This window comes from Ailuropoda melanoleuca, chromosome 5, assembly GCF_002007445.2.
Source record: "Ailuropoda melanoleuca isolate Jingjing chromosome 5, ASM200744v2, whole genome shotgun sequence".
Taxonomy (NCBI): Eukaryota; Metazoa; Chordata; class Mammalia; order Carnivora; family Ursidae; genus Ailuropoda; species Ailuropoda melanoleuca.
In genome coordinates this window covers 69328488-69338904 of record NC_048222.1, presented here as the reverse complement: position 1 = coordinate 69338904, position 10417 = coordinate 69328488, and the positions used below count along the sequence as shown (strand labels likewise).

Sequence of the window (10417 nt, the reverse complement as noted above, 5' to 3'; positions counted from 1 at the left end):
GGTAAAATAAATATTCACTGATAAAGGTAATGGTGGGAGGGAACCCTTCCTCCCATTCTCCCCACAATTCAATTACTCTCATATAGGTAGAATCAAATTAAAGCACACTTCAAGGACAAGGGAGGAAACAAATGTGGAAATACCCAGCCCATCACGGGGCTCATTCCACGTTGAATACCCATGTGGATTAGAGGACCATTGTGGTACAGCGGCTGCTCCCTGTTTCCCACACCACTTCTTCCTGAGCACACATGAGGACATTCCCTGGCTGCCCTCGCAGCCCATGTCTAAGTCATCCCTGGGCCCACAGGGAGCGTGTCTGCAAGTGCAGGGGCTCGAGGCTTTCTGGACACCTACACACTAGGCATGAGTCAGGGCAAAACGGGAAACACCCCCTCCGCCCTCAGAGGAAGGTTATGTCCAGTCCCGATGGCTCAGCTGTGAGATATTTTCAACTCCTGGGGAGGCGGTGTGNGAGGCACCTCTAACAGGTGAGGCAACAGGCACCGCGAGAAGTGGAAAGGTTTGTTCTAGTTACAGAATTAGTGACAAGCCCCCGGTTTCCAGACTCAGAAGACAGCCCTCTACTGGATCATCGAAGAGGGTTTTCCTTTTTTTTTTTAATGCCCCTGGCCGTGCATTTTGTCAGCAGCTCTCCAGATCTTTCAGGAGAGCTGTTCAGTGACAGATGAATCCAGATCAGCTGCACGCGAAAGGGCGGTACTGTGTAGCGGTTAAGAATTTTGGCGCCATCAGCCAACAGCTACGGTCCTGGGTTATTTATCGATCCTCTCTGTGCCTTATTTCTTCATCTGTAAAGCAGGGGTGGCGACTTCCTGGAGTTGTGAGTATATATGTACAGTGCTCGACACAGTGGGAACTCTGCTTAAGTATAAGCTCGCCTACATAATGACCTGTTCTTATAAACACAGGGGAGAGGAGAGATGGGGGAGGAAGACGGATTGTCCCCACATCCTGCAACTAGCACTCTGGCTGGATATTGAGACCACATGGCCACCCTGTCCTTTTCCCTTGATGCCTTTCAGAGCTGTAGCCAGTCTGTTTGCACTGCCTGAGCTCCAGTCCTTCGNGCGTGGGAGACATTGCTGTGACTGTACGGACAGCTGCCTTCTCATCCTCCTGAAGGACTCTCAGCTCCCTCCCGGAGAACCAGAGGACGGGCAATACCATTCTCAGATGCTTGCTTTCCAGTGATATTATGACCCCGATGTGAGTTACCATGACAATTTCTACAGATTAGATCGCACTCTTTGGGTCTTTTTATGTCCTTATGGGGAATAAAGCTTGTGATATTCCAGGTTGAGATTCTATCCTTTCTTAGGGACTCTCCAGGTCAGAGGTTTTGGCTCCAGTGACACCGACATCCTCGCTGCCATGGTAGTAGCAGGACAGCCTTCTTGTTGATGGCTGATGATTACTATGTGAATGGGGCTCTGGGCATGAGTTCAGGCGTTTGGGTAGACCCTGCACTGGGGGAAACAGGAAGAGAGGATAGTCTGTCATAAGAAAAACAGAATCACCTGATTAAAAGTCAACCACAAAATCTTGGATTTCGAAGTGATCAGAAAAACTGTCTCGCTCAGGCGCAGCATTCTGCAGATGGAGAGTGAACCCGGAAAGGGGAAGTGACCTGCCCAAGGTCGCAGAGATACTTAGTGGCAAACGGAGGATTAAAATTTGAGTCTCTCAACTCCTTTCCCAGTTCAGTGCCTTTCTAGATGACACATAATAGGAACGCCATATAGCATAGTAGAATTTCTCAAAGAGCAGAAAAGAGGGCCAGCCTTCCTTTAATGTATTGCTGAAGAATTGCATGCAATTGTCTGGGTCCGGAGGCTGAGGGTGGTGATGGGCATTCCTAGAGATACCAATGAACTCTTTCCCCTTCCATTGACTGTGCCGCAGGCGCCTGTGGGGCTGATGCGAGGGAAGTAATCTCCAGTGATCACTCTCCCCAAAGTCTCCAAAACNCCTTTTCCCTTGATGCCTTTCAGAGCTGTAGCCAGTCTGTTTGCACTGCCTGAGCTCCAGTCCTTCGGAGCCACATTTTGTGTCTGCCACGCAACCAGCAAGCACTCCCTGCCCTCACTCCATCCTCCCTGAGAGCCTTGGGTAGGGCAAGTCACTTCGCTGGTAACCCACTTCCACTGGGCCTGGGTTTACGCATCAGTTAAAAGAGCAACTAAAGAGGGTAAAATGGTATGACTTAATTTAATCGTATATTAAATAGAACTTTATTGGTGAAGTTAGGGGCACCTGGATGGCTCTGTCCGTTAAGTGGCTGTCTTCGACTCAGGTCATGATCCCCGNTAACGCCGGGATCACGCCCTGAGCCGAAGGCAGATGCTTAACCGCTGTGCCACCCAGGCGCCCCAAAAAATACATTTTCTTAATGTAAAAAGAAGGCAGATACAGTATCCTTGGTTCCAGATTCGCNCAGTTAAAAGAGCAACTAAAGAGGGTAAAATGGTATGACTTAATTTAATCGTATATTAAATAGAACTTTATTGGTGAAGTTAGGGGCACCTGGATGGCTCTGTCAGTTAAGTGGCTGCCTTCGACTCAGGTCATGATCCCCAGGTTCTGAAATCAAGCCCACCATCAGGCTCCTTGCTCAGCAGGCTGCCTGCTTCTCCCTCTCCCTCTGCCTGCCACTCCCCTCCCTGCTTGTACTCTCTCTGTGTCAAATAAATAAATAAAATCTTAAAATAAAAAGAACTTTATGGGTGATCTAAGAATCTGTCAAGCATTACTTCTCTCGAAAATGTGCTTCGAGTTCCAAAAAACTATTCAGCAAAGAAATTTTGGGGATGTGATCCCTTGTGNAAAAATACATTTTCTTAATGTAAAAAGAAGGCAGATACAGTATCCTTGGTTCCAGATTCGCCAACTCCGAGAATCCGCCGCTCTTTATCGCTCCTGCAGTATGCAGGGCTTTAGGATTGGAGCACCTTGGTCGGTGACCCCCACATACAAGCTGATGGGGGGAGGAGGAAGCATTTCTTGAACGCGTACTGTGTGCGAATCACACCGATAAAACCAAATCACATGNTGGGGATGTGATCCCTTGTGACCTGGAAATACCCTATAATAGTCATGCAGTTTTGGAAGAAGGAGGATTTTCAAAGGGTGAGGACAGGGGTGGTGGGTGGGGGTGGGAGTTGGTGGGAAGTAGTGATTTGGCTTAGAAGCTGTATTCGAATTGGAGAGGTTGGAAGATGGAACCTTAGGAGGGGCTGGGTCCTGAGCACTCTGCTGCCTTTCTGCACAGATAATTACTCCGATAACCTACAGCAAATCCAAAGTGACAGCGGACATGATGCTGTCATCCTGAAGGCTGTCGATCTGAAGCATCCCAGATGTTCTTGCAGCATCAGCGTTAGTGACACGCAGACCTGAGATATGTAGAGGGAGCGGATAAAGAGGGCAATGTTCTCAGAGCCTGAGGTCAACAAGCTCCCCTGCCCTTTTAGGGGAGCTCCCTCCTCCACCCTCCCGATGTCCAGCTCTGTTTTCTTCCCTTTCCTGTGTTGGTCAGCTTAATGGTTGCTCAGCTGGCTGACAGTAAGGAGTATCTGCGAACCCAGGAACTATCTTGTAGACGTTCCCTGGGTGTTTCAGAGGTTGCCCAGTTTGGGCATGATCCTGCAATCATGACCTGAGCTAAAACCAAGAGTCAGATGCTTAACCGACTGAGCCACCCAGGCGCCCTTCCATCTTCTATTCTTAACCTCTGAAGGTTGGGTGCTATCAAATAGACCGTTCTGCACAGAGGGATAAAGTGTGTGGTTTGGGTCCCTCTGCTAGGTAAGAAGGAAGGAGCTGAGTTCTGCCCCTGCTCTTGGGGCCCAGCCACAAGCCCTGGTGGCCCACGGGAAGGGCCACTGTCTTCTCATTGATCTGAGGACTCCCTGTGTCTCATCGCCACAGCCAGTGGGGGCGCCTCTTTACAGTTTGTCTTCCTGAAGAGGGTTTTTTTCTCATCCACAAGGTAGAATTCCTGCTAGGTGCCTGTGGTAGAAGGGTGCTCACCTTTCCCCCATGGCTTCTTTCACTTACCACAGATCCAAATGCATGTAATGGAAACAGGCTAAATTTATATTTTTTACTAAAAGTTAAATTATGATCCTCTTTAGGCATAAAAGCCTCTTTCGTCAGGGAAAAAATGAATTCCTTTTATATGATCATGTATATTATATGGGGACTAAAAGAAAATCAGCCTGCCCACCAGGCCAAGAAGGGCAGAATTCTCCTGCTTAGTGGGATTAAACCTTCCGTGCTTAGTTCCATAAGATGCTTATCGAAGTTCTCAATCCTTGCACAGCGGTGGACATCCTGCAGAATCTGCTTGCAGACCCAGATACACCCCCCACTGAGCCCGAGGTCCCCCCCTCCCCCGCCCGGTCCCGTGTCTGACTGGAGGGCAGAGGGCTAGAATGCAGCTGCTGGTTGAGTTCATTGCTGAGCCAGCATGTTCCGTGGGGAAGCAATTAGGCAGATCAGAACCCGAAGCCGCCCCAGAGAGCATATGAATTAAACACTGGAGACCCAAAGTAGGGAAGCTATTTCCACTTAGCATCAACTTCACTTTTTCATCTTTAATTTGGGTTGAAGAGTTCTGAGATGTTGTCAGCATTCCTAAAGGGCCTTTCAGTTTCCAGACACTCTTCTCTTTTTTTTTTNTATTTATTTATTTGACAGAGACAGCCAGCGAGAGAGGGAACACAAGCAGGGGGAGTGGGAGAGGAAGAAGCAGGCTCCCAACAGAGAAGCCTGATGTGGGGCTTGATCCCAGAACGCTGGGATCACACCCTGAGCCGAAGGCAGACGTTTAACGACTGCGCCACCCAGGCGCCCCCTCCAGACACTCTTCTTTCTCAAAAGTTACTGGCTGTCTACTGCAAATATGTATGTATTTGTTTTTTTAAGATATTTTATTTATTTATATGCGAGACAGAGCACGAGCGGGGGTGAGGGGCAGAGGGAGAGGGAGAAGCAGACTCCCCACTGAGCAGGGAGCCCAATGCGGGGCTCGATTCCAGGATCCCGGGATCATAACCCGAGCTGAAGGCAGATGCTTAACCGACTGAGCCACCCAGGTGACCCTCATTCACTAAACTTTCAACAAATATTTATAGAATACATATTCTGGCTAGGCACCATGCTAAACTAAACACCAGGAATAAAGATACAAAAAAATCACTTTTGCTGCTCTTAAGGAATATCTAGACTTTCAGGATAGGCAAACAAGCAAACATCAAATTATAATATAGTATAATAGGTATTAAGCTACTTCTAAAAACAAAGTACCATGAAAATACGTGGGACACGCCCATAACCTGGACCAGGAGGGAGGAGTCAGGGAAAAATTCACAGAGGAAGTGATGGATGATGACTGTGCATGAAAGGCATTGAGTGGTGTTAGGCCCACAGATGGGGTTTAGACTAAGAGACCTGTGGAGATTAAAAAAAAAAAAAGTAGACAGATTTAAGATAAACTATAGAGGCAGACAGGGGTCTGTCAAGCTGGGTGTGAGGTCGAGGAAGAGGACAGCGTCCAGGGTGACTCTGGAGTCTGCCTTGAGCGGCTCATGGATTGGTAGTGTCAGCTAGCAGGATGGGGCAGGCTGGGATGGGTTGATGATGGCAGGTCCCCAGTAAAAAAGGCTGAGGGAGGACAGGTTTGTAAGGGGTAGAGGGCAGAAATCAGAAGCTTAGTTTGGGATGTGCTGAGTTGGACAGGCCTGTGAGCCAGCCGGGTGGAGGAAGTGAGCAGGCGATGTGGACGTGGATCTATCAGTTTCGTGTAGAGGGCTTAGTCTGAAATGAAAATGTGGGTGTCATCAGCTTCAGAGGGACTGGATGAGATCACCCAGGGAATAAGTAAAGAGACGGAAGAGCAAAGCACACAGGATTGACTAAGTCCTGAGGAATTTCGGTATCCCATTTTGAAGTCAACAAAGTAAACTGAAGACAAGTGGCAGTAAAGTAGGTAGAAATCAAAGAATCTAAGACAAAGAATGTTTCAGGAATGAAAGTGCCAAGAGTTCAGGTGAGATGGGAAGAAGAGAGCTAATTATGGGTTTGGACAACACGACGTATGTTGGTGTGCGTATATACACACATATGATCTATACCTGTGTCTATACCTACCGATCTATGGAGAGAGATTTGTCTTAAGGCAGTGCTCATGCAACTGTGGAGGCTTGGCAGGTCCAAACCCTGCAGGAAAGTCTGGCAGTCTGAAGATCCAGGCAGGAGTTACCGTTAGAGTCTACATGTGGTCTGCCTGCAGAATTCTCTCTTCTTCTAGGGAGGTCGATCTTTTTCTGTTAAGGCCCTTAACTGTTTGGATGAGGTCCACCCACATTATGGAGGTTAATCAACTAAACTTAAAGTTTACTGATTTAAATGTTAATCTCATCTAAAAAATAACTTCACAGACACATCTAGAATAACATTTGAGCAAACATCTGGGTATTGTGGCCAAGACAAGATGACACATAAAATTAATCACCACAGTCAGTAAACTCAACAAGAGACATTTCTTTTGATGGTGGAGGCTAAAGCATGATTGTGATGTATTAAAAGGCAAGCAGAGGGAATGCCTGGGTGGCTCAGTAGTTAAGCGTCTGCCTTCAGTTCAGGTCATGGTCTCAGCGTTCTGGGATCGAGCCCCGCATCGGGCTCCCTGCTCTGCTGGGAGCCTGCTTCTTCCTCTCCCACTCCGCCTGCTTGTGTACCCTCTCTTGCTGGCTGTCTCTCTCTCTGTCAAATAAATAAATAAAATCTTTAAAAATTAAAAAAAATTAAAAATAAAAAAAATAAAAGGCTAATAGGAAGTAAGGAAGTATGTCACTGAGACTCATGGTTCCCAAACCTTGCTGAATTTGAAAACACCTGGAAGTTTTTAAAAATCCCAATGCTTCAGGCAGCACCCAATATCAACTAAATCAGAATCTTTGTCGGTAGGTCCCAGGTATTAGTGTTTTCTAAAATTCCTCCATTGATTCCAATGTGCCAAGTTTGAGAACCCCTAATATAGATCAAATGCCTCTCAAACTTTAAAGTGCATATAAATTTCCTAGTAGGCCTGGGTTGGGGCCCATGATGCTGCATTTCTAAAACTGGAGCCCCTAGGGTGTCAATGTAATCTGCCAATCCACAGATCGTGCTTGGAGTAGGAGGGTATAGATCATTCTTTTCAGTAAGTTTGACTATGAAAAACACAGTGAGATAGGGCAGATAGCTAGAAGGAGATATGAAGTCAAGGAAGGAGGATTATTATCTTTTTAAAGTGTAATACAAGAGCATGTTTGTACAGTCCTAGGAATGGTCCAGGAAAAAGGAAGGAAAGTTAACAAAGGAAGAGAGATGGGAATAACTGAAAAAGCAAAGTTTTTGAGGAAGCAGGAAGAGTAGGGTCCTGCGTACAGGTAGAGTGAGTAGAGCCCTCAGGGATAGAGGACCAGGTGGGGAGAAGGAAGGAGGAGGAAACATGCACACAGGCCTAGGGGAAGAGGCCTGGGAGACTCTCACCTGCCGGGGAACTGTAAGTGATTCTGTAGGATAAGAGCACGGGAAGCGTTTACAGGACTGATCAATAAACCTCAAACGCAACCTCACCTGGTATATGAAAGTTCATTCAAAATGGGTCATAGACTTAAAGGTAAAATGTAAAAATACAAACACTTTTAAGATAAAACATAGGAGAAAATCTTCAGGATCTAGGGCTAGGCAGAGAATTATTATTAGGCCTGACACCAAAAACACAATCCATGAAAGGGAAATTTGATAAATTGGACCTCATCAAAATGAAAAACTTTTGCTCTCAGTAAGTCCATGGGAAGAGGACGAAGAGACAAGCTACAGATGGGAAGACAATATTTGTAATCCGTATACCCGACAAAGAACTAGTATCTAGACTACATAAAAAACTCTCAAAATTCAACAGTGAAAAAAAAAGTCAAACAATGCAATTAGAAAGTGGGCAAAAGAGGCGCCTGGGAGGCTCAGTCATTAAGTGTCTGCCTTCAGCTCAGGGAGTGATCCCAGAGTCCTCGGATCAAGCCCCGCATCAGGCTCCCTGCTCCGCTGGGAAGCTTGCTTCTTCCTCTCCCACTCCCCCTGCTTGTGTTCCCTCTCTCTCTGGCTGTCTCTCTCTGTCAAATAAATAAATAAAATCTAAAAAAAAAAGAAAGAAAAGATATGAAGATATGAAAGATATGGGCAAAAGATATGAACAGACATTCATTGAAGTTGATATACAGATGGAAATAAGCACATGAAAAGATGTTCAACATTATTGGCTATCATGGAAATGCAAATTAAAACCACAGTGAGCTATCAATACACACTCATCAAAATGGCTGAGATTAATAAAATATATAGTGATAACACCAAATACTGTAAGGATGCAGAGGAAATGCATCACTCATGAATTGCTGATGGGAACATATGATGGCGCAGCCGCTCTGAAAGACAGTGGAAGTTTTTTCATAAAACTAAACCTGTGATTGCCATACGACCCAGCAATTGTACTCTGAGGTATTTATCCCAGAAAAATGGAAACTTATGTTCGCATAAAAATTCATGAATGAACGTCCAGAGCAGCTTTATTTGTAAGAGCCAAAAAACAGAATCAGTTCAAATATCCTTCAACAGGTGAATGGTTAAGCAAATTGTGGTATACACAAACCATGCAATATTACAAAGCAATAAAAAGAAACTAACCATTGATACAACAACTGGACAAGTGTTCAGAGAATTATACTGAATAACAAAAAGCAAATCCCAAAAGGGTATATACTCTATGATTCCATTAATAGGACATTTTTGAAATGACAAAACTTTAGAAATAGAGAGCAGATCAGTGGTTTCAGGGAAAGAGGAGAAGCTGATGGTTTGGGAGGAAGAGTGGAGAAATTTTGATCATTATGATCGATATGGTCATTATCTTGATTGTGGTATTGGTTTCACAGTTATATGCCTATATTAAAACTTATTACATTGTGCAATTTAAATATGTGCAGTTTATTGTATGTCAGTTAACCTTCATTGTTTTTAAAAAGGAATTTTTTAAAGAAAGGGATGTTGAACTTATAAAAATGTAGTTGATTGCTTTGTAACAATCCAATAAAATATGTTTTTATTTTAAAAATCTTATCAATTTAGGTACAGGAGAAACAAATTATTAAAGATCAGGCATTGATAATGATGGTGGATGAGCAGAATTTATAAAAATCCAGAAGGAAGATAGAGAGCTTTGCAAGTGTTTTAAAATTACTTTTCCACTTGAGGAAAAAAAATGATTGTAAATGAAAGAAAATGCATGATAGATGTGATTTATTTAAGAAAGGTAATATAGAACTATAGTCAGCATACCCACCTCAAAGTAAAAGGCATTGACTCTACATCGAACGATTGGTAAATAAATATATATATATATCATATGACCTAAAATAAAATGTTTAAGGTAAGCATTATTTTGATTCCCCAATTTAAGGAAGTTTTCAGTCTGGCTAGCAGTTTTGATGGTGTCGAATAAGAGGCCTTTAAATGATGATGGTAAAGATTTTGTAATAAGCCCCACATTTCCAGCTAAGCCATTATGTATCTTACCTTAAGGCAAAAGGCTGAGCAAGTTGCATCAGATTCCTCATGCTGTGTCTTCTCTGCTTTGGATGAAGCTGCTGACCTCTAGAACCTTCAAGTTTCTTGCACTCTCAACCTTCAGGAGTTTGAGTTGAGGCTGTAGAAAGACAGGCTCAGAGGCCCAGAACTCTGCAAAGACATGAAAACCATTTTCCACTGCTATAAATAAAAACCTGAAACCTGTCACACTTGGTTACTATCACCCACATGAGGGGACAGGGACAGAAAAGAAAGAGGCAAAAACAAAACATCTGTTGCTTTATTTAGAAACCAAGCACATGCCAGAAAAACAAGTCTCTGGTTTTCAGGCATGGGGAGATTTCCCATGCCTTACCGCATCCGATGGAGCTAGGGAGCACCACGTTCTGTCCCAGTTAGTGTCTGCAACACGCGGTACCAACTAGAGTGGAAGGAATCACAGCGAGAGCTTCTTTCTCGGCCTCTGTTGACACCAACCACCCAGCGCAGGAAAAATTTGCATCTCAGACTCGAGCCCTTCATGGGAAGACTCTGCAGAGGGAAAGCACTGCTCACCCAATGCCTGTGGACTATTATCATCAGCCCATTTCTCAACTCATCGTTCCTGGAGACTGACGAGCAGCCAGAAGGAGATAACCAGCACACCGCTGAGAGTCCAGGCTGCCGCCAAGCCAGCTGCCCAACGAGGTGCTACAGTTAGAACAGGCAGTTAGTTAGGTTCTAACGGGAGAGCTGGAGGCCAGCAACAAAGTCACAGCCACCT

The 10417-nt window shown here is 44.9% G+C and overlaps 1 long non-coding RNA gene across 1 annotated transcript; it reads right to left on the bottom strand.

The window, feature by feature from the left end:
• Positions 1–3135: 3135 nt before the first annotated feature.
• On the bottom strand, positions 3136–10168 carry LOC117802383. Its single transcript, XR_004625734.1, has 3 exons — positions 10010–10168; positions 9643–9804; positions 3136–3416 (listed from the first exon to the last, which is right to left on the bottom strand). It is a non-coding gene; the product is annotated as an uncharacterized LOC117802383 (long non-coding RNA).
• Positions 10169–10417: the final 249 nt, after the last annotated feature.